Source organism: Magnolia sinica, chromosome 14 (assembly GCF_029962835.1).
Source record: "Magnolia sinica isolate HGM2019 chromosome 14, MsV1, whole genome shotgun sequence".
Taxonomy (NCBI): Eukaryota; Viridiplantae; Streptophyta; class Magnoliopsida; order Magnoliales; family Magnoliaceae; genus Magnolia; species Magnolia sinica.
This window is the reverse complement of record NC_080586.1, coordinates 5,458,036-5,484,109: the sequence shown is the minus strand read 5'-3', so window position 1 is coordinate 5,484,109 and position 26,074 is coordinate 5,458,036. Positions and strand designations below refer to the sequence as shown.

The 26,074-nt window shown below is 38.7% G+C and overlaps 1 pseudogene; it reads left to right on the top strand.

The window, feature by feature from the left end:
• Positions 1–18,862: 18,862 nt before the first annotated feature.
• Positions 18,863–19,383, top strand: LOC131225131 (large ribosomal subunit protein eL30-like; annotated as a pseudogene).
• The last annotated feature ends 6,691 nt before the right edge of the window (positions 19,384–26,074 follow it).

The following is a 26,074-nucleotide window of genomic DNA, read 5'->3' as shown; positions in this document are numbered from 1 at the left end:
AGGGGTTTTAATATAAAAGCCTATTTTCTTAACAACTTTTTAATGTAAGACAAAACTAAACTCATTTAAAATAAGTTGGTTAATAAAAGAAAAATTAAATTTTCTAGAATTTTCAAATCTTATTTTTAAAATTCTTTTAGTCTAACAATTCCTCGTAATTTGAAAATTCAAGAAAACAAATATATAATCAGTTCGGTAAATCAACGAAACGAAGTGCATCACTAAAGATATCTAAAAGATTTGAACCTTGCATAGTGTAAATATGCTTAGTTTGTTATGAGGAAATAACATGAAGTTTTGAACTAACCCTCCACAATAACAATCCAAACACATCACTATCACAACATTTAAGAGCAATTCGAGAATTTCATAAGCTATTATGTTACAACTATGTGCTTTATCACAATTTCACGAGTGATTTAGAGAATGTCCTAATTTTCATATGAAGCAACTGTTGTACTTTAGCCGGACTTATAAGGTTTGTGAAGGGTCTAATCTGAGTTGACACTTGTAGAAAAAGGCATCAGATCCATCTTGTCCATTAGATCGTCCATCACATTTTCATAGGTGGGCCACATGGTAAGGAACTAAGTACGACCATGTATAAAAACACTAAACTCTTGTGGTATGGCCCACATGAGTCTTGGAGTGCCCTGATATCCTAGGAATCCATTCATTCTGGTATTGAAGCTTCAAATGAGTGGATTTGAAAGCATGTAATTACTATGGTGGACCCCACATCTCCATTGTTTCCTTTGGTGTACCCACCTGAGTGTGGAATCAGCCTGAATTTTGTGCTCTGATCTAGAGAAAGTGTGATGCACCTGATGGACGGGGTGGATCTCATCTACGTGAAGTCGTTCTGTCCAATTCAACCACAGAAATGCTAGTATATGCAGCAAGGTCAGTAAGCGTTTCGGGGTTCAAAATGCCTTGGCTTGCACCAGTGGTTCACTTGTCATGCGTGCTGACTATTGTATGTGAAAATTGAAGGTTTTGGAATAAAAAATAAAAAATTATTGCCAGATTGCCCATTGACATTTAACTGTTGCTAATTGGAATTCGATAGATACCAATTCGATACCGCTGATTCTTTTTTTCTTTTTAATATATATATATATATATTTGAAAAAATTGTATCATCTGTTTAACATAAGCAGAAAATTTTTAATTTGTATGATTTGTTTACAACAAATAGAAAAATCTTATTTTCCTGCAGCCTTGTCTACATTCACTGACGTTGTCGTTGTCAGCACCGTTGCAACAATGATGTGGCCCAATTAGATTTTAACAAGCAGAAATTTTCTGCTGGTGGCAAGTAAAGGATCTTAAATTCATAATTCTTTCTTTTTATACTTTTAACCATCTATTTGTGGACCCATATCAAATCCATTACATCCTTCAATTTAGAACATCTATGAAACATTTGCACATCCATATGGCGGGTCTTAGGAAACTATGGTTTGGATCACCGAGCCATAGGTCGGAACCATGCGCTTAATCAGGACCTCTTAGTTCCTCACTGTTGTTTTTAATTAGCCCATCCCCCAACGATCCAGACCGTGATATGATTGGCCACATGGATGGACCATGCTCCGAAATCCAATATATGATGGTCCTGCCAAATAATGTTTTGCCCTCATTATGTTAGAGTGTGGAATGTTCTAATATTATTTTTAACTAGAAGCAATGGTTTGAAGTATTAAGATTAATATTGAGGGTCAAATATTGCATATCAGACTCAGTTATTGCCTGGATTTATGAACATGATACTGTTTAATAGCCCATTTTAATCATGTTTGTATTGCAAGGTGTAATTGCGAGCTTGGACTGGATCGGGATGCTAAAAGCACGGATTTAACGTTCAGAATGCACCAAGGCAAGGGACGGACTCTAGGGGACCAAGATCGACGGAATTACACACAAGGGATCCGAGGAAATAAAGCCGTTCACGTTAAAGAGGCCCGAAACTGGCGCAGAATGCAAGTTCACAGGGTTCTAGCCATCTGATTGGTTCGAAACTTTATACATGACTCGAGGACCAAAAACTAACCGTACACGTTAAATTTCAGCCATTGGATCCCTCTGGAAGTGACCCAACGGATAGATCAGCCCATAAATCAGTGATTTGGGGCCCGTCTGGTATCTGAAAATGCTTCAATCTTGGGCTCAACTCATTAAATGAGCTGACAAAACAAATGGATGGATGGATCGGATCTTACATATACATCATAGTGGACCCCATCTGTCTTTGCAAGTGCACAGTACTGTGCACTCCCGCCGCACATCGAACCGAGTCAGCGGGTCAACAGGCGTTGACCCGCGTCTGTTTTTAAAAACGGCAGCAGCCGCTTTTTGCGCTGCGTAACGGACGGACGACGTCTGTTTTGTGGACGTTAGTGGGCCCCACAGAGTAACTTTTTGAATGATCCAAGCCGTCCATTGTGTAGAGGGCCTCGAATGCTACAAAACCTTGCTGAAATTTTACACCCATGCGTGCACATGTGCGCGATACAGAGGCCATAAATAGGCGGTCCTGCAACGTTCAAAATGATTTTTGACGTGATTTCTTCTTTGCGCCTCGTGAATGGACGTTCAAAACCACCCATTCTTGACTGAAATTTCATCCTTAATCCAATGGACGGGGTGGATTTTCCTGAAAATACCTCTGTAGGGCCCACCGATCACGACAGCGAAGAGGTGCGGAAGCTTTCGCACATCCGCAAAAATCTGAATTTTCAGGCGGTTGTGGCCTACCATCTTTCATCATATGGTAAATCTGAACCGTCCATCATATAGAACACTAAAAAACGTCCTAAGGGATGGTGTTTCTTTGAAAATTGAGCGAGGAAAGTGGCAAGTTTGAAGGCTCCGAAGTTTGCTGCGAAAAAGCTTTCGTTGCACGTGTGTAGCTGCTGCGACAGCTTCTCCACCGGCCCTAGTAGCTATAAAAACGTCCTAGGAGCAGCAGGAGAGGGGATTTGGTGGCTGGACGTGAGCAGGAAGAGAGAAGTGATATCTAGTTTTTTTTCTTGTTCTTTTATTTTTATTTTTCTTTTTATTTGCTTTATTTAAAGGGTCCAGCCCATTCATGTGTGGCTAAACCTCTTAGCTAGGGCTAAGAGGTGAAGCTTGTAGTCTGATGGGAGGGACTTTGCTTGTGCCTATTGTTTAGACTGACTGATGTTGATTTTTGTTCAAATTAAAAGGAATACTTTCAGTTATTTTTAATGGTTTGTTGTGACTGAAATTACAATAGATCTGCGATGGTTTTGAGTATTTCTTCCTCCTTTTGATGTTTATGACGTCAGGAAGCCCTGTTGTTCACCATCGTCTCATAGGCAGCGTCGGATGGCGGTATCCTTCCTAACTTTCATGCATTGTTGATTGGTTGGTAATTAGTTTAATTCTGTTGTTTGCTTTGTCTCCTGGGCATGGTTTGATGATGGAATCCATTCTAATTCATATACCTTTCATCTCGTGAAGACTAAATCAAGTAAGTTCAATTTGATTTCTATGATTCTTGATGTAGGCATAAGATCTCCCTGATCTCTACAAGTGGATCCTCTAAATCCTTAGTTTCCTTCCTCTGAATTCCTTAAGTTTTAGATTAGTATTTCATCATTATTCATCAATTTATATTTGATTTCGATTTCATCTTAGGTTATTTCTATTTCTACCTAGTTTCAGATAACGTACAGGTTTCAGTCCCTTGGGATTCGACCTCGGTCTCACCGAGTTTATTACTACATCACAACCTTATATTTGGGGAGTGAACAATTAACCAAGTATATATTTGGGCAATTGTCTGAGGCCTGATCAGGATCTACGAATGATAGGCCCACATACACTATCTGGGTCATGAATCCCATAATTCCTCAAGCATCCACACCACTTTTGTCACATGTCAACGTTGTACACGTGTGAGATCCAAACGTACGGTTCATCAAAAATAGTTCAAATTGTGTGTGGGATCTGCAATTATATGTATATTTCATCCAATCCACTCATCTAACGCCCACACCAGATGAATGGATACCATTAAAGGCAGGATAATAAAAAACTCGCGTGGGCCACACCATGTGACTTTAGAATTATAGGCATGACTTCATTATATTACCGATGGCGTGGGCCATCTAAATCTTGTAGTAGAGTGATTTTTTAGGATCCAATTAATGGTGAAAATGTGGCGGCTCACCTGATGGGTCTGAACAGATGTGATCCATGTTCTTGGCCACTCGTGCTCGGTTGTGGACACAACCTTGGGAGAACTATATATGCAGTTGGAATATGATACTCCGCACAATTGCAAGATCTGTACTATATATTAAATGTACGCTCCAAGTTGAAAACACACATAAAATGGTCATTTGGGTTACTTTAGACAAGTTATTTATACCTTATATAGCTTATCTTGGTTTCTACTTATTAACTAAATAAGCTTTAGTGAGTACATAAAGCAGTTGTCTACTAAAAAGTAGAAAATCATATTTTGCTTCTAACATCACACGAGTATTTATCCCTTTGGTTTATTTGGTCTACCTTCACATTCATTGTCCATCATGTGAGGCCTATCTTTGATATGTATGGTTAATTATGTCTCATCTTTGATGTGGGCCGTCCATCACCTTGATGTGAGCCATTCACCGTTAGGGGCTGACCCTTAATGTGCACCATCCATTATGTAGGGCCCACACCTTTGATGTTGATCATCCATCATGTGGAATCCACCATCAATGTTATTGTCCATCATGTGGGGTTCACCTTTGATATCCACCGCCCATCGTGTGGGCCATCCAAGCATCATATGGGCTCTACCTTTGATGTGAGTCATCTATCATGGAAGGCTCAGCTTGGATATAGGCCACTCAATGTTAGGGCAGACCTTTGATGTGGACCTTCCATCTGTGGGCCGGTTCCACCTTGATGTGGGTCATTCATCAAGTGAAGCCCTCCTTTGATGTGGACAATCCATCATGTGGGCCCACCTTCAATGTGAATTGTCTATCATGTGAGCCCCACCTTCAATGTCGGTCTTCCTTCACGTGGGCTCACCTTTAATGTAGGTCATTCATCATTAAGGGTCTACCCTCAATGTGGATTGTTCATCATTTAGGGTCCACCTTGATGTGGGCCACCATCATTTAGGGCCCCACTTATGTAAGTACACATATTTATCAATAACATGTGTGTGTGTGTCTAGAGTTGATTGAGCCAAAGATAAAAACATTCGAATACTCAATGACTTGAAGCGTCGAGGCTTAATGACACACATAAATTGGGGTGCCTTAGTAAAATTATCTCTACACCCATTTAAGTTATAAAACAAATTACTTCTAAACGATCCATTTTCTCATAAAAAAATATAATCCTGATTTAATCATCTTAAACCTTAGTATTAAAAACACCAAACTCTTGTGGTGTAGCCCATATGCGTGACCTCCGTGATTTCCTGGGAATCCATTCATCTTAATTTTGAAGCTTCAAATGAGTGGATTCTAAAGCATGTACTTACCATGGTAGACCCTACATCTCAATTGTTTCCTTTGGTGTACCCACCTGAGTGTGGAATCAATCTGAATTTTGTGCTCTGATCCAAACAAAGAGTGATGCACCTGATGGATGGAGTGGATCTCATCTACGTGAAGTCGTTATGTCCAATTCAGCCGTAGTAACACTAGTATACGTAGTAAGGTCAGGGAAGCGTCTCTGGGTTTAAAAACAAAATTGGATTTGGAAAACATTGGTTGACCACGCAGAGTCGTGTGCATGCGTGATTTCAAAACTCTTGGGCCACACCAAGTGAATTGAAAATTTTAGGCATTACTTCACTGTTACCAATGATGTGGCCCACCTAAATCTTGCATTATACAAATTTTTAGGATCCACCGTGAAAATAGGGCGGGTCACGTGATGGACCGGGTGGATCTGATGCATATGATCTCCACCACATGGTAATCAGTTAGTCATAAGCACAACCTTTGGAAGACTATCATTCGATGGCCAGGTTAGTTAGTGCACTGCAGTTGGAATGTGGAGTATCACGCATCGGAAAATGTAATGCAAGCCGTCTCACCGTTTCTATTGGGAGCGAATTAACTGATACGATGGTGTTACCCTTACCGTGTGGAGCCCACTTTGATATATTTTTATGTATATCCACGCCTTCCATCTGTTTTTCTATCATATTTTAAGAAGCGATCCCAAACCTTAATAATATCCAAATCTAATTGGACCACACCACTAGAAATAGTGAAAAATGACCATAAATTTTTTGTGGGCCATAATAGTTTTGGATCAAGCTAATATTTGGGTTTTACCTTCATCCAGGATTTATTGACATTATCAAAAGGTTGGATGGAAAATAAAAATTACACAAACCATACTATGGGCCCTTTGTAATTTTTAATGGTGTTTCACTAAAACACCACTCTTTCCACTGGTATGGCCAACGTGAGATATATATCTACTTAATTTCTGGTTCAACGTCCTAAAATGGCCTGTAGAAACGGATGGACAGCTTGGATATACAAAAAATCATGAAGGTGGACCCCACGGCAAGGGTAATACCCACTAAGGTTTTACCCGGGTAACACCTAATCCACTCCCGTTTCTATTGATGTCTTATTAAAAGTGAAGCTTTCCAACAATAACAAGTTAACGTGGATCTACTGCATGCATGCATGCATTCAAGTATCACACTCTACGAGAGTAGTCAAGTGACCGTTTCAATTCCAGAGGTGGTGCATTGAAGCGAACTCCTCTATAAATATCACAGACCAGCCTTTCATATTCTCTCACAAGAAGACCCTGTTAGCCTACAACCAAGATGCAGATAGCCATGAATCACTCGATCTACATCGTCCGTTTCTCTGGCCAGAACATAACGACCACAGTCACTGACATGTCCTATCTAGTGGATGAATGGATCAATCACGTTCGTTCGATGCAGGGTCGTCTGATCGTCGGTTTGGATTGCGAATGGAAGCCTCGCCCATATCCTGGAATGTCTCACAAAACGGCCATCTAACAGCTATGCATCCACAACACATGCCTCATTGTCCAAATCTTCTATATATGTCCCACATTCCTCAAATATCTCTCAAGAGCTTTTTGAGCGACCCAAGTATTACATTCGTTGGAGTAGGAATTGGGAGAGATGTATCCAAGCTTAGGAACGACTATGGGCTCTTTGTATTCAATGCTGTAGACGTTGAACCGATTGCTCTGGCCTGCACAGGCTATTCTTCGGACGATGAAGGACGTCTTGGATTGAAAGGTATTGCCAGGGAAGTTGTTGGTCTTAGCATTGAGAAACCACGGCATCTTACAATGAATTATTGGGAAACCAGGGTCCATAGTCCTGAACAGATTGAATATGCTTGCATCGATGCTTATGCTTCTCATAAGATCGGCTACAAGTTACTTTTTGAATACTCTGAAATAATTGATTGGGTTGACGTAGTGCCGCGCGCTTTCATAAATTAATTTTTTCTGCGTTTACAAACTTGCCCTTTTTTGGTTTTTTCTACCTTTATTTCCTTTTTGATTGACAAGTACTTGTTATCTTTTATCTTTGTAATGGGTTTCAGTCTTTTTTGATTTCTAGTTTTAATATATGATTATGGTAGTTTTATTAATATTCATTCTGGAAATGATATTTATTTTTTGTTATGTGTTGGTATGGTGTATGTGCACCTTATCTTAAATGTGTAAACAGTGTTTATGGGTTGCATTGATTGGAGAAGATTTTCTGTATGAAATGCTGGTCTAATAGGTCCCATGCATGCATGCCAGTCCCATTCACTATCCATAAGGCTAGCTTATAGCTCTAAGAACAGTCCATAGCTTTGCTATGCTTGTTGTGACAGGTGTTCTTGTTTGGTACATTGGCATTTTTAATCATGGAATGCTCTTGGGCTGGTTTGTTTTGGAATGTCACTTGCCAGGGTCGAGCTCGTGGATGATATTTTACTTTGTGGGCTGTACTTGTATTGACCATGGCTTGACCCTCATTGTTTTTATCAGTGACCATGCATTTTGATTCAGACCTGTGTGTTGACAAGACTGATTTGTGAGACTTCATTTTTATGTTTTTAGATTGCTCTAACATGTCTTTGTGTATGAGGAAATGGTCATGAAGAGATGAACGTTTGAAATTCGTTCTTTAGTTAGGTTATGCTCTTTAAATATCCCAATGTAGACTATTTTTCCCCACAGCTTACGAAATGGGTGAATAGATGGAGAGATTTTGAAAATGGTGACTCACCTTAAAAAATAAAGTAGGCTCTATTTTTAGTATAGGAAAGAAAAAGACCTTTTAAAACAAGATAAAATACCATATGTGTCACGCGTGTTCTATTGCAGTGTCTCGGCATGTGGATATGGTACGTGTGGCTTCACAAGTTTATAACATGTAGAAATGGTAAGAGGAAAACCTTGTATGTGTAGGTCCAACAGACTTATTAACCCTTTTGTGGGTTGATAATTCCAGATTAGCCACACACAGAAACCTAAATGTACAAATAAGAGAAATTGACCAGTGGTTTTGCATCCATTAACAGTAGAGGCCCACCTAATGATCATATTTGTATAATTTTTAGAGTTTCCATCCAATTGAGATCTTGGTATGAGCATAATAATTGCGTTGAAAGTGTTGTGAGCCTGCCGCTTTTATATTATTTTTAAGGAACGTGTATTGCCTTCTGGATGGTGCTCTGTGGACCCCACTACATGTATTTTTTTTATCCACGCCGTTCATCCATTTTACCACATCTTTTCATGGCATGAGGTCTAAAATGAGCCAGATCCAAAACTCGTTTGGGCCACACCTCAGGAACCAGTAGTGATTGAATGCCTACCATTTGAAATTTTTGGGGCCACAAAAGTTTTGGACGAAGCTGGTATCTGTGTTTTCCATTCATCCTTGTCTGTGTAGTGGTGCTCGCAGTTCTGTCAGTCTGATTTTGTGGTGAAACTGGAACTGAACCATTTCTAGTTGTTCCCCGAAGACTAAAACTGAAACCGGTCCATTTGCAACTTTGAACCCACTTGGAACCTTATTGTCAAAAACTGGTTTAGCTCTATGGTTCTGGGATTTTTATAATCCAGCCCAATTGCATTGTATCTTTTTATAATCTATCTCAATTGCATGGTTTTTTTTTTTTTTAAAAAAAATAATAATTTCAGATCAAGCTCCTCTACTGAAAATTTTCACAGAGAGTAATCTTGTCATGTTTTGTTTTTATGATCTTTTTGTGTTCCCAAAATGATTTTGCTACCAATGTATGTTTGTGTTTTGATCCATTTGATGAATGGTATGGTTTCTTATGTTAAAAAAAAATTTGGCTTCAGTTCCAGATGCAGTTCTATAATCTGGTTCATGGTCCAGTTTGGCTCTACAGAATCCCAAACTGAGCGTTGAACCGAATTAACCTGTTCTTTGATTTTTGGAACTGGAATTGGAACCAGTGCACTTCATAGCTGAACCAAATTGTGTGGTCTGGTTGATTCTGTTCTTGTTTACTTGTTCAACCGGTTCCATGTGCACCCCTATTAACTAGTTGGATGGCTAATATACATCACATGTGTCCTGGGAAGTTTTTTATGGTAAGCTTTCAATCACCACTGTTTTCTTCTATTGTCTACTTGAGATTTAGATATATCTTATTTTTGGGCTCAATACTTAAAATGCTTTCTAAAAATAGATGGACAGCTTGGATAATGCACATATATCATAGTGGGGCACACAGCACTGCATAGTAGCCACCTGCTACTTGCTACCTCAGTAGGCAATCCTGCGTTTAGTAGTTGATGTCCTGGTCCATTTCATGCAAACATACATGTTGTGTGGATGGGGCTTTCTTAAAGCCCAGGCAGATCCAAGTTGTCAGGTGGTTGAGAGGGAAGCTTGATTAAATTAAATGTTGACGGCTGGTTGCTTGGGAACCCGGGCCCCTTGGGTGTGGGTGGTGTTGGAAGAGACAGCGGTTGTGAGTTCCTATTTGGATTCTACTTTGGATATGGCTTTGGATCCAATTCTAGAGCGGAGATTAGGGCCTCTCCCTTTGTGCTGAGTTGGGCTTCCCTAGAGTGGAAGTAGCCAGCGACTCCAAATTTGTTGTTTTGCTTCTTTCAGAGGTTTTGTTTTTTTCATGGTCTATGTGCTATTGGCAGCTCCGGATCCTAGTGCTCAAGAGAGATATGAAAGTTTCTTTTTCTCACACCCCAGGAGGCAAATGGTGTTGCTGATAGCTGAGCAAATCTTGGTAGTGGATCCCAATTGTCCAGGATTCTCAAATCTCTGTCGTAGGTCCCTCATATCCCCAAAGTACTTTTTTTTTTTTTGGACTGGGTGGGCTAAGAAGAAAAACAAAATAAAGGCTAAAGTGTAAATTCAGTGTGAGCAACCCTACATAGTTGGGTTGGTTGGATAGAGTAGCTTGTCCTATCCCAAAATCATATATAGTATGTCGAGTAACTCATTCCGGTTTGTGAGATATACCTGTTTTAAGGTTCTGACAGTCTTGATGACTTTTGCCTCTGATCGGGCCTTCTCTGATCCATCTTGGACATGAAAGTGTCTGCGACCCGCTCTACATCACTATGTACTTGTGTTTTCTTCTCTAATGTAGTGAAATGGCTCAACCTGAACGAAATCCACCCCTTATTCCACCTTGATCCCCCCAAAACAGGCTCATTCAACACTTAGGTGGGCCACCCTATGAATTATATACATCTAAAACATCTAAACCCAGGTATATATCTCAATCTGAGTATTTGATTACTGTGATCATTGTTTAATTCTTTCATCTTAATGATGCCTATTAGAAGAATGTATTGGATTGCATCTTTAGACTACAGTGGTTCCTTTAAAAAAAATTAATGGTGAGCATTTCATTCCAACTTTCTCTTATAGTGTGGCCTGTCTATGTTCTGTTCGTATGTTCATTGTTTTTGGGATCGGGGGCAGTGTACTTGATGGACGGTTTGGATCTCATTGAAGTTGCATCCACCTGGCACCAGTTTAACAAAAGTGACCTTGCGCATGCATGGTACACTAGCCGTTTCTTTGGCCGAATCCTCTATCCAGACTCACAGGGTATTGCGAGGGTCTGACTTGCGCCGACTGGCTCTCACGTTGTAAAAACATGCATCATATGGATACATCATATGGATATAGTCCATCAGATGCTCAGCACATTTTGACTATAGTTACTAAAATTCAATTAAGTTCAAGACTCAAGTGGGGTTTGGTAAGCTGAAAAATAAGATTTGAAAATTAATTTTAACTGCTAAAAAATTATCATTCTGAATTTTAGTATTATGGTACCAAAAAATCTGTTTGAAAATTTTGCGTGGGATGGTAATTTTTCTGAAAAAAATCCTTATATTTGAAATTAAGCATTTTTTTCCCATAAAAATCTGTTATATTTGCCCCTACTACTCAATTGCTATTTTATGTAGAGTATGGGACAACCTATCATTTTCATGTCATCGAATTTGACTCATTAATTTATGCCTAATTAATATTCATCTCTCAAATATAAATGGAGAAGCACAAAAACATTTCATATTTAATTGACACAGGGGTGAACATGATGAGGTCAATCACTATCTTCCTCAAGGATAACTACTCTGAATTCATGGAGCTTTTTTGGACTCCTCGCAGAAACTTCTCGAATCCACAAGAAAAGAAAGCAAGAAAACAAAAATAAATTCTAATAAATTTGAAATTTAATTGATGAATGAAATAAACGAGTTCACAATCCTTTAAATAAGGATACCAAACAATAAGAGAGAAATCTGAATCTAACTATAACTAAAACTCTTAGAAATTCGTAACTTACTATAAATAATAAATTTACTTTTTATAATAAGCCTCCTATGTGGCTTAACTACATTATTCTCTTAATTATTCTAGGCACTTTTCATGTTAGACACAACTCCTAAAGCCCAATGGATGAGGAGTTATGATTAAACTAGAATTAACTATTTGTAGTAAAAATGGAATTAAATATGGAATTCAACTGTTGATAGGATGGAATGTTGCGCTCGATGACTTATTTCGGATTGCGAGATATGCCCAATCTAAGGTCTAACGGCCTTGATCTCTTCTACTGTCGACTGGGCCTTTTTTGATCCATCTTGGCCATGAAACTGTCTGCAACTGCCCTACATCATTAACTAATAAAGGCTGATTTAAAATTTAGGATCATTGAATATTTATTTATTTGTTATTGCTATTATTTTGCATGGTACATCCTAATGGGCCCCATGTTAACAATATTGTTGATCATGAAGTCAATGAGCCCACACATATGAACAAAACATAAAATATATCACACCTTCCCACCATTTTGCCAGCTTACTTTAGGCCATGACCTAAAAATGAGGCATTACCAAATCTCACGTAGATCACATCATTGGAAATAATTATAATTGAATGTCCATCATTAAAATTTTATCAGAGCCATAAAGTTTTTGGATCAAGCTATTGTATGCGTTTTCCGTTCATCCACGTATGTGTTACCTACTCAATAGGTTAGATGGGAAATCAGCATTACAATGGACCTTAGCAAGTTTTTAATGGTGGCCATTCAATCTGATGGCCATTCAATCACTTACTTCATGTGTTGTTTCCCACCTATGATTTAGTTCGAACTCTTTTTTGGTCTCATGCCCTAAAATAAACTGGAAAAATTGGTGGATGGTGTGTATAAACCCTTGTCATGGCAGAGTCCATAGAACATTTTAATTTATAATCCCTGTAACCTAAGTGTGTATGCCACCCCATTGTCATCCCAAATAAGTGAGATAGCCCACCTTGATGCCAAAGTGAAATATACACCGCCCCACCAGTTTTCTAGCTTAATTTAGGACATGATGAGCCCACTTTTAAGAACTGAACATCCACCGTTAAAAATCTTCCTGGAGCCACAAAAGTTTTTGGTAAAGCCGATGTGTTTGTGTTTTCCTTTCATCCACGTGTGTGTGATCCCTACCCAATGGCTAGGTTGGATGGGAAATAAGCATTATAGTGGTGCCTTAAGGGCCCGTTTGGCCGGGTGGATTACGAGGGATTGAATGGTATTAGGGTGGATGGCATGGATTTCTAGGTAATGATGGTGTTGTCGGTGGATTGTCTGGAGATCCATCGGATTGCTATATCCCTAGGTTGCTACATCCAGTCGGTTTGGCGCGCCCGGCCAATCCTAGGATTAAACCTTCTCACCCCTTCCAATCACTCAAACCAAACACGTCCGCAGGCAAATTTGAAAGGATTATGGTGGATTGGATGGGATTTAAAGGTAATGATGGTGTTATCATTGGATTGTCTTAAGATCCATGGGATTGGGATCAGATCACCGACTCTGTTTGGCACGCCAGGCCAATCCCGGGATTTGACTTCCAATCCCTTCCAATACCATCCAATCCCTTCCAATCTGACCGGCCAAACGGGCCCTAAGTAGTTTTTGATCGTGGGCATTCAATCACCACTCTCATGTGTTCTGGTTCACAATGTGATTTGGATTGGCCTCTTTATTTTTTTCCCTCACGCCTTAGAAAAAGCAGGAAAAAAAATAGATGGACAGCATAAATAAACACATATATGATGGTGGATCCACATAATACTATATATATATATATATATATATATATATATATATATGGAAATAGTTCCCTATCTATATGGGAAGTTCCCATGATCTTGACCGCATAAATAGTTCTATGCCGTCGAGCTCACGCGAACTTCCCATAAAGTCGAGCTATGTGGGCCCCACTGTGATGTGTGTCGAACATCAACATTGTGCATTTGATGTGTCCCCTTTAAATGACTAGATATCCCAAAATTTAGGCATATAGGGAACTCAGGTGGGCCATACTATCTAAAATCATGTGAAGACATGCCTAAAACGTATAAAAGCACTTGGTGGAGTCCACATAAAATTTGGATGTATTTGAAACTTGGTCTAACCCCTCATAAAAGTGGGACACATATAATGGATGGGCTGGATTTGTGAACCACAACTTGGTGGGCCCAACAAATGATTATGAATGTTTTAATGGAGGGTAACCCCTCTCAACTTTTGTACGTGGTGTGGCCCACAAAAGTCAACGATTGACTTGATTTTTATGCTCGAGGCCCACCATGGAATGTTGCATTTGACTGATGATGTGATGTGTGTTAAACATCAACACCGTGCATTTGATGAGTTCCCTTTAAATGATGAGATATCCCAAAATTTAGCCATATATGGAACTCAGGTGGGCCATACTATCTAAAATCATGTGAAGACATGCCTAAAATGTATAAAAGCACTTGGTGGGGTCCACATAAAATTTGGATGTATTTGAAACCTGGTCTAACCCCTCATAAAAGTGGGACACATAATGGATGGGATGGATTTGTGAACCACAACTTGGTGGGCCCAATAAATGATTATGAATGTTTTAATGGAGGGTAACCCCTCTCAACTTTTGTACGTGGTGTGGCCCACAAAAGTCAACGATTGACTTGATTTTTATGCCCTCCACCATGGAATGTTGCATTTGACTGATGAAGTGGATGTTTGACACGCATCATGGTGGGGCCCACACAGCTCGACCATATGAGAAGTTTCCATGAGCTGGAAGGCATAGAACTATTCGCTTTTAGAATGCCTATCATAGTTACGTAAAGTGACACATGTGTCAAAGATCTAGGCTATTCATCAGTTAAGACTCTTTAAAGAGAAATTATGTACCAAAAACTAAGAAACTACACTCATAAGGAAAGTACGTATGCATGTTAAATCTCGATCGTTGGACTGTTTTATTAACAACCAACACTTTTCGTAAGTATTTGACATGATTGATGATAATATCATCAAATTCTTTTTTTTCCCTACCATGTTGACGTGTAATCTATCTAATGCATGGATCTTATTTTGAGTTGGATGGTCCAAATCTATAATAGCATTCAGCCCATCCTACATGTACTCTTCCTTCCCATGTCTCCTCTACCCAAAGATTAGTATAAAGTTTGCATGACCTTCCTAAGGGTTACGGGGCATTGCTTTCGCAGTCCTATCAGGAAAGAATTCATGTGGAGTAGATCCATCCCGTCCATCATGTGGGCCACCTCATGTTTGGACAAGGGCTTAAAACTAAGGTAGATTCAACACTCGATTGGGCTACACCATGGTAAATAGTTAAGATAGAAATTCCCACCATTAAAATCAACCAAATTGTGTTTAGCCTACTGGCTTATATATATGGTTGTTGTGGTGTCTTACAAAAAGTAATGCTTGTAATGGACCAACCTATTAGACGGGTTGGATGTCATATTTACATAAAAGGTTGGATAATACGTGCTGGCCAGACATTAAACGGTACTCCAACTTAGACTTTTATTGGAAAAAAGAATTTCAGCGGAGGCTCTATCTTAATTCTTTATGGGGCTCACCTTGATGTGTATGTGTGATCCACTCCAACCATTAGATGTGTAATCTTATTTCGGATGTAAAATCTAAAAATCAAGCCCACCCGTGATTCAGGTGGACCACACCGAGGAAAATAGTTGGAATAGAGACGTCCACCCTTGATTTGTACAGGGCCCATCATAGAGATTATATCAAATCCACTCCAATCAATAGATGCCACTCTAAAACTTAGGCCTAGGGCCCAAAATTCAAATCCATCTATCTTTCAAGTAGGCCACACAAACAGAAATAGTTTGGAGGGTAAGCTTTTCTTTACCTACTCTTTCCAGCCGCGTGGTCCACTTGAAACAAGGATGGAACTGCTTTTTGAACCTTAGGTGTAAGGTGAGTTCACTCACCTGATGTTTGGGGTAGATTTAAAATTAACACCATGGTGGGCTGACCCGAACGGGCCACTCTTTTCCAATGTTTAAATCACTTCTCTACCGGCATTACGAGGATTAATTACCAAAATAACGCCATTTCTCTTCCCTGTCAAGCATTATATTTATGAGCATTAATTATCATCTTAAATCACGCCAAGGGTGTTGGGAACAGCCGAACAGGTACCACATGGACTCCCACATCTGATTTTCTATGGGCCTACTTTGACATGTATGTGAGATCCACTCCAACCATTATATGTATAATCCAGTTATAGACAAAGAACCAAGAAATTAGGCTAACCCGTGATTCAGATGAGCCGGAGGAGGGAGACATCCGCCCTTGATTTTTATAGGGTCCATCACAACGAAACTGTGAAATCCATTTCATCCATTAGATTTCAAACCAAAACTAAGCCTGGGTTCCAAAAATCAGGTCCATGCATGATTCAATTGAGCCACACCAAAAGAAATAGTTTTGTGGGTGAACCTTTCCATGTACAATGCTTCCAATCGTGTGGTTGACCTAAACTAAGGATTGGGATGAAATTTGAGATCTTGATCTAATATGGGGTGACATAATTGATGGTCGGGGTTGATTTTATATTAACACAACAATGGGGCCTACCCAAGCCGTGGCCCCTTACCCATGCCAAAATGAAATTAGTATGCGGTGGAAGCATTTACTTTCATTAATTAAGAGGGATTGCTTTCATTAAATGCATGGCTAGTTGGACGAAAATGTAATGTCCAACTAGTTGTGTGTGAGCATTACTTTTATATATGCAACCGGCCTAAGGATTATATGTGTCCTTGGCCTTCCAAAAAATGAGATGGCTCACTTTAATATTTATCAGAAATCTTTTCGTCCTACCAATTTTTAAGATTATTTTAAGCCATAAGAAAAAAAAAAATGAGGCAGATTCAAATCTCAAGTGGACAACACTATAAGAAATTGTGGTAACTGAACACCCAACATGTCCATATGACCTAATCAGCAGGTTAGATGGTAAATAAACATTACAGTGTACCCTAGGAAGTATTTAATGGTAAGCATTCAATAACCATTGTTTACCTTTGTGTGGTCCACCTGAGATTTGGATCTGGCTCAGTTTTAGGCTCAATCCCTAAATTAATTGTCTAAAATTTATGGACGGCATGGATAAAATTGACACATCATGGTGAGGCCGACAGAGCACATTCAATAGCCACGTGGCTGCTGGCAGATCAGTGATCAATCCGTGTTAGGATTCCCTGTCCGGAGTAACCTAGGCCTGACCTTTCTATGTAGTTTGTGTGGCAAATTTCTGTAGCCCCACCATGATATATTTGTTATATTCACATTATTTATCCCTTTTTTTCATTTCATTTTATGTCATGAGACTAAAAATAAGGTAGACCCAAAGCTCAATTGGACCTTACAGCTGTGCGTCCAAAACAAGTGCCTCATCGTCCAAATCATCTACATGGCCCACATTCCTGAATCACTCGAGAGCTTTTTGAGCGACCCAAGTGTGTTACTTTCGTTGGAGTAGGAGTTGGGCAAGATGCATCCAAGCTTACGGATGAATATGGTGTGATTGTAACCAATGCTGTGGCCCTTGAACCATTGGCTATGGCCTATAGGGACTGGTCCTTCTATGGTCGCCCACGTCCCGGATTGAAAGGTTTTGCGTGGGGAGTTGCTGGTCTTTTCATGGAGAAACCGCGTCATATTACAAAGAGTAATTGGGAAGCCAAGGTTCTAAGTCTACAGCAGATTGAATATGCTTGCATTGACGCTTATGCTTCTCATAAGATTGGCTGCAAGCTACTGGTTTGAAACTAATGGTGTTTTCGGTTGTGACTGCTGAAACTATGGTGTGTTGGATTAGTGTTGTTTTAGTTTAGTTTTTCTATCTGATCACTTCCTTTTGGATTGCCAATGTCTTATCTTTGTAATGGGTTTCAGTTGGTTTTGATTTTTAGTTTTAATATATCAATTTAGTAGTTCGGTTTATGTTAGTTATTATTATTATTATTTTTTAAGTTTTTGATTTTTGAGAAAGTTCGGTGCACACTACCTGAAATTTCATTGATATTGTAGTAGCTGTACAAGAATTCAGTTGCGTACCACAAAAAGTAAAAGTTCTCAGCTATTGTACACTCTCTAAAACAGCAAATTAACAGCACAGCATGCAAATACAATGTCATAGAAAGACTGAACAGAAAATCAGTGCTGATATATAATCAAGCCATTGCAGAAGCATTTGAGAAGCCAGCCAGCAAAACGCAACCCTGTAGCAACAAGAAAACCCCACCTACACAACTCCCTTAACCATGAGACTGTTAGATATATTCTATTACTCTTTCTAAAGATGGTATTTTTCTGCTCTATGGTTTTGTGGGTTATGTGCACCCAATCCCTATTGAAAAATTCAGTTGTCAATCAAGCAAACCTCTAATAACTATAGCTCTGTTAATTGGATCCATCTCAGTACTAATCTTAATAATAAACTTCAACATATATCAAATATATAAGTGGAAAATTTTAAAATCCATTGATGCCAAGGACTTGCAATAAAGGCTTCCATGTTACATTATCAATTCTATGATGCCGTCTTTATTATGTCACAACAATGGTTTTGTTGAAAGATACACTCCATGATGGCCCCACCCAATCCTATGGTTTTCATCCCCTGCCCATTGTTGCTTGATGTGTGTCCCACCTGATTTGTGTATCTGTCTTAATTTTCAACCCATGGCTTAGAATGGAGGATACACCTAATCAGGGTGCAAAACAAAAATCTCCTTGGGTCTGCTGATGTTTGTGGAACATCTTTTCCGTCCATAAGAAATCAAGCCGACCTGAAGATCAAGTGGGACACACCATTGGGAAGAGTAAAGATGAAGAAGAACGCCATTAAGATCTTTCTGGTAGCCACCGTAGTTTTTGGATCAGCTTGATATATGTTTTTTTCTACGTAAATCCAGGTTGTGATCACTTTATGATTTATGACTGGTTGGACGGCTCGGCGGCCATTTGAATTCTAGGGTTTGTGTAGCTCTCTTCAACTCTGCAATGGTGGCCACCAAGAAGACTAAAAAGACTCATGAGAGCATCAACAACGGTCTCTCTCGGGAAATACACTTTGGGATACAAGACCGTCCTCAGAACCCTCAGGAGTTCCAAAGGGAAGTTGATAATCATTGCAAACAACTGCCCCCGCTTTAGAAAGTCCGAGATCGAGTACCATGCCATGTTGGCAAAGGTTGGAGTCCACCATTTTAATGGAAACAATGTTGATTTAGGCACCGCTTGTGGCAAATACTATTGGGTCCGCAGCCTCAGCATTATTGATCCAGGTGATTCGGATTTAAGAGCATTCCCGGTGATCAATGAGCAAGATAAAATGCTAGGGAGTCAAGCCTGTATGTCTTTCTATTGATAGAGATTCAAATGACGGTTTTTTATTAGGGGTTTCTCTGTTGGGTAGAGAGAGGTTTTGATGAGTGAGCAACTTTTGCTGCTGACTCTTTTGCAAGAACGGTCATTAGAGTGTGAAAATCGGTTCAAATGATGAAAAAAAAAAATGAACTGGTTGGACGGCATGTAAACATAAGGGTGGGCCTGGAAAGGTTTCAAAGGTGGGCGTCCTCATTCTCCTTGTTCCCGATGGAGTGTGGTCCACTTTGAGTTTTAGGGCTCACCTCCTAACATCAGCTGGCAAAAGCAGCGGACCGATTGGATTGACTTAAAGGTTTTTTTATTTTTTTCATTTTTTCTTTAGTGGATGAAAATTACTTTTAACAAACAAGTAGATCATAAAAAACATGTAGAATACGAGATGCACCGAGAAATTTTTTTTTACATGAAAAACTCTATGACGTGAAGGAAAAACCATGAAATCTAGTCCAACACAAATATACTATAATAATAATAATAATAATAATAATAATGGAAGTATAATCATCAAGATACCTCTCTTAGATCCACAAATTACATCATCCAATGGTAGGTTAAAAGTAGCAATGGAAGAAAATAAATTTCTTATCAACTAGGGATTGAAGAAAATTCTCAACACAACTATTGAGGAAACCAGCATTGTCGATGGATCCTTACGAACCCAAATGCAAAGATTTCGACAATAGAAGCCTTTTGATCTTCTCTTCTATAAAACTCATTCTTTCCCTTCTCTCCTCTTTTTTCTCTAAGAAAGAAAACCCCCCAAATGTTGCTTTCTAACTCTCTGTAAACAAAAAGAGCCCATTTTCTCTCATTTCATTAGCTTGGCCAAAATACCAAAATACCCCTTACATACATGTCGCTAGAGCAGGACACGAGCCAAACCGAGTTGAGCTTGGCATGACTCAGCTCGATTTGGCCAGCAGGCTATCTTAACTCAAGTTCAACTCGACTTGATCCTTGAGCTGTAGTGGTCGACTTAGCTCGGTTTGGTCAGTAACTTAGGCCAACTCAAGCTGAGTTCCAAGTTTGAGTTTGAGTCTCGAACTATTTTGTTAAACAAGATGAAATGGAAGTCATGAAAGGTACTTAAGTTCTAAAAAGATAGATTTTATCTTTCTCACACACAAAGACACACACATATAAAATTAAGTTATAAATCGAGACGATCGAGCTCGAGCTAAGCTGAACCAAATCAAGTTCGAGCCAATTTAGATTTGAGTCAAGTCGAGCTCAGGCCAGCTCAAGCTTGACTCAAATTTTTTCTCAAACAAAAAAAAAAACCAACCCAGCATGGCTCAACCTAAACGCAGCTTTAAGTCAAGTTGAGCCAAGAAAGCTAATTGAGCTTGCTCAATTTGTGTCCAGTTGTAACGGCCATGAAAACTTAATAATAATAATAATAATAAATTATCTTATCTTTATTTTATATTTATTTTAAATCTATCTTATCTCTTATCTTATCTATATCATTAACCCGTCTACTTTAAATATATCTCTAACCCTCCTCGCATCTTTTAAGATTTAAACACTCAAATGTACGTTGTAAAAAGAGTTCTAATTGAAATTAGATTTTAACAAAAAGGCTACCTGCGACAACAGAGAAAGTGAGAAAGAGAATTTTAGATAACTTAGATTAGGTATGTATATCATCATTCTTTTAATATATTTACACATTTAATGCAATTTGATTCGATGTATGCAATGAACGGTGTGGATCGGCCACACGTTCATTGCATTGAATTATGGGTAGATACAATGTAAAGGTGAGAGAAGTCTAAAATTCTATAAGTGTAATTGGTGTGCATCTGATCAAATTAGATTAGATTTGTATGGATTATATGATCCCTAAGGCAAAAATATATAAAAGCCCTAATTTTTAGATCAATCTGACTATCAAATGGGCCACATTAATCAGATTTAAAAGTGTTTGATAGAGAAATCTTAGATTTTTGTGCAAGTATTGATATCACTTGGTGTAGAAGGTCTAGATGGGCCATTGGTGTTTGTGTAGTTAGATCCACACCATTCATCCAAAGTGTAGAGGCAAAACATGATAATACCTTAAGAATCTGAATGATCTAATCATTCGATGGGCTACCCCGATCAAGTAATTTCCAATCAATTTTATAATCTTAAAAATAAAATAAAAGATAAAAATCTAAAATAGAAATTTTAATTATTTGATCATTTAGGATTTAACCACCTAGATTGTTAATCAAAGGTGGGCCCCACCACGTAATAAAAATAGATGAATAATAATATTGTTGATATAATTGATAGGACATCAGAATTCAAACTAACCTAATTACATTGCGGAGTTTATACTACCAGACTCAGGTGAGTAACCTAACGTATCTCATGATTCATTGGAATTAAAATTAATTATTTGTGATAGTTTAATTGATTGATGTACTGATTTGAGTATTTTATTGAAATATTGTATGATGTGGTAAATTATTATATGCTAATTTGTGTTAAATTGCATTAAATTATAATTTTATATTGAATTTATTTATCAAGACAAGTACATATGACAGTTATAAAAATGATACATTCATACATTATCCATCATTCATTGTATTTGCATAATGCATTGTCGATCCTAGGGGTTCTCCCTAGAAGAAATGTCGATCCTTGGGGCTCTCCTTGTAAGAAATGTCAATCCTAGTAGAATGTTACCAGATGCGGGTTATGCCCAAGCCTACCGAAAGGTGGAAGCCTACCCAACGGGTGGATGCGGATTGATGACCTCCAACCGAAATAGATGGACGATCATCCCATCTGATGCATTCATACACCATTTACATTCAGATCATTGTACATACATTTTTGTATTATTTTAATTGCTATGATTATGAACCATGCTGGGTTATTTCATAAACCTGGCTGGCTTACGTTTTTCTTGATAGAAAAACCGTATAAATGAGCCATTAGCAGATGATGTAGCGCAAGAATTAGGAGGATCCATCGTACCTGAACACAACCCATGCGACACGTGGTCATACTTATCTAAAGATAAAGTCGCGACATTCGACCATTTCTGATTATGTGATCTATTTGCTAGTATAGTTTGATTAACATATAATGTATATCGATATTGATTTTGAGATTTTAAGAAATTATTTAGATTTATTTTATTGAAACAATGTTAGTATAAAATAAATATAATTATAGTATCATGATATAATAAATGAATGGTTTTTTAAGGTTTATTTTATTTTAAGGGTTGTCAAAATTTATATATGCCTGGTTAATTGGTACTAAGTGTTATGTATATGTGATTGAGATTATGATGGAACTTAGACTGAATATAATTATCACCTCTGAATAAACTGATTAAGGAATTAAATTAGTAAACTTTGTGTACGAGTTACGAACTGAAACTCGGGTCTCAGAGTACACACTCTGTACCCAAATTTTGAGGTGTAGCACCAGCTCTACGCGTGGTACTAAAAGCTATTTAAGCCCACACATGTGGGTCCCACTTAATATGAGAAGGGATCTTAACAATCTCCCCCTCCCGACTCATTTGGAGGGCTTTACTTTGCCCAAACCTACCATACTTCTACAAAACTCATGCTTATTTAAAAGTAAGGTCTTGGTCATCATATTCGAACCATTATTGTCAGCATGAATCTTTTTCAAGTTATAGTTACTTTTTTTCAAAAACATCCCGAATCCAATGATATCTTACATTTATGTACTTGGATATGAAATAGATACTTGAATTTTTACTGAGGTGGATGACACTGTTACTGTCACAATAAATAACACAACTATCTTGCATCATGCCAAGTTCTTAAAAGAATATCTTCATCCACAATATTTCATTGCAAGCTTCTATCATTGCAATATACTCAACTTCTGAAGTAGATAAGGCTACATATTTTTTGTAACTTGGACTACCATGACACTACTGCTCCTACAAAAGTAAGCATGTACCCTGACATAGACTTCCTGTAGTCAATGTCGTCTACCAGATTTTTATATGCGTAACCTTCTAATGCAGGCTTATCACCTTTAAAATATAAACACACACCTTAGACGAACTCCTGAGATATCTGATAATCTATTTAATTGCCTTCCAGTGCTCTGTCAGGATTTATAAGAAATCTGCTAAAAACATCAACTGCATGTGCGAGATCGAGCCTCGTGCACACCATAGTATACATTAAACTTTCTATTGTCAATGCATAAATAACTTTCTTTATTATTTTTTCTTTCTTTCTTACTTGAAGGACTTTGCTCACTACTTAACTTGAAGTGACCTACAAGTGGAGAACTAATAGGTTTTTCTTTGTCCATGCGGAACCTTTTAAGTACTTTCTCAATGTACCTTTCTTATGATAATCAAAACTTGCTGACTTTCCTATCACAGGAAATCTTCATGCCCAAAATTTGTTGTGCGAGTCTTAAGTCCTTTATGGCAAAGAACTTGCTTAAATCAATTTTTAATTTGTCAATTCTATCAATATCTTGACCAACAATCAACATATCACTTACGGATGCCCAAATAGTCTTGAAATACAACTATTCTAGTCAAGAATGAAAGAGCACTAAAATACCGTTCAGATGAGCAAAAATCAACCCAATCTGACATCAAATGATGGAGTTAAAGGCGTCTCCGTTGGATTTCGCAATTTGGAAAGTTTAACAATCCATATTGAAAAATGACGATCGAAGACTTCCAACGTGCTTTTGGGATATCGAACGGTCTCTGAATTAGGCAATTTTGGTCCCATTTGGAAGCATGACAAGTTAACATTCCAATGACCTGAAATAGTCTAAATTTGACCTCTGAAGAGAGAGTTATGAGAGAGAGAGAGAGAGAGAGAGAGAGAGAGAGAGAGAGAGAGATGAGTGATGGATGTGGTGAGTGATGGGTGAGGTGAGAGATTTGTTGACTTTGGGGTAGATTGTGTAAGAAGGGGTATGAGCTTTGTAAGAACTTTTGACTTTAGGGGTTGCTTGGGGATGGGTGTGAGGTGATGGTGTACTTAACATGTACTTGACCCTTAATGAGATTGAGTAATTGATGGATGTGACATTCGGTAGAAATTCTCTTGAGTTTTGCAACGCGCGGTGTTTTCCTCGAACTGAACGCGGGCCCACATCTCCTGGCCTGGGTATCGCCTCGGCGTGCGAGACGCGGCATCGGAACCACGGCGACGGCGCGGTCGTTAGGGTATAAATCTCGGGTTGATAGGACTCGGCTTAGGATCATGTGCAAACGTCAGATAAAGGTCGAAGGTTGCCGAAATTTGACCGGAAAGATCGAAGAAGCCTACAAAACGATATGGACTAAGATACGAGTCTTATAAGGAAGGTGTGCCACACTAGATCTCTCCCATGGAGCTTGGACATGGGTTGCTTGGGGTGGAGTGAAAAAATGAGAGAGAGAGGAGTCGTGATGGATGGAGTGATGGGATGAGAAAGCATGGTGCTTGTTGACTTTTGGGTGAAAGAAGAGTGGGTGTTATGACTTATTGGTGAAAAAAGGGATGGCTAGGTAAGGTTGTGTACTTGACTTTCATTGATGGATTGATGTGATGTTTAGGATAAAGATTCTTTTGGGAATTGCGACACACAGTGTTTTCCTCGAACTGAACGCGGGCCCACATCTCCTGGATTGGGTATCACCTTGATGTGAGAGATGTTGCATCGGAACCGCGGCGACGGCGCAATCGCAAAAATATAAGTCTTGGGTCGAGCCGACTCTGGAATACGGGACACGACTCAGGATCGTGCGCAAACGCTGGTTACAGATCGCGGGTTGCCGAAATTCGACCAGGAGGACCGCGGAAGCCTACAGAACAGTATGGGCTAAGATACGGGTCTTACACGACAAATCCCATAGACGGCTTGGATTTCTCTCATCAAACCTTGTAGTGGACCCCACTCAACTCCCACAAGTAACACACATTTCATTTAAGTCTAGCTCATCTCCATGATTTTTGGTCGTAACACTCCACAAATGCCTCATGGATCGATTTAATCCATTCAATTTTTGAATCTTTTACTTCATCTGATGATGCTTAGATCACAAGCACATTCAGTAGTCTATTGATCCAATCACAATCTTTCCGCTTCGAGCTCTATTCCCCATTTGTTTAGTGAAGAGTTTTGCTGAAAACTTTCATTCAAGAAACCACCAACCTAAGCAATCTGGAGTGTATATTTTTGTCATCCGTAAGCTCTATGAAGGCCATCTAAACCCTTCATGACGATTAAATTGAGAAAAGAAGCAACCGAAGCAAATTTGTCATGATCATCTTCTTCAATGACATATGACCCCATTCACATCATTAAATACGTAAGCTACTTCCTTCAATTAGTTTTATTCATAAATACCTCAACTTGAGTCACCAATTGTATTGTTTTATATCACCAATGCGATTCACTGAGTTGACTTAATGAGTTGCTACGTTTTTCTTATATTCTTCTCGGAAACCACTACATCATATTAGAAATCTATATGAAATGTACATGATTAAATATGCATAAGTGAGAGAGACAACCTACATCTTAGCATTGGAAGATATCAACGGATACATGATTCACCAATTGTATTGTTTTGTATCGCCAATGCGATTCACTGAGTTGACTTAGTGAGTTGCTGTGTTTTTCTTATATTATGCTCGAAAACCACTACATCATATTAGAAATCTATATGACATGTACATGATTAAATAGGCATAAGTGAGAGACAACCTATATCTTAGTAATGGAAGACATCAATGGATACATGATTCACCGGATACATGATTCACCGATTGTAT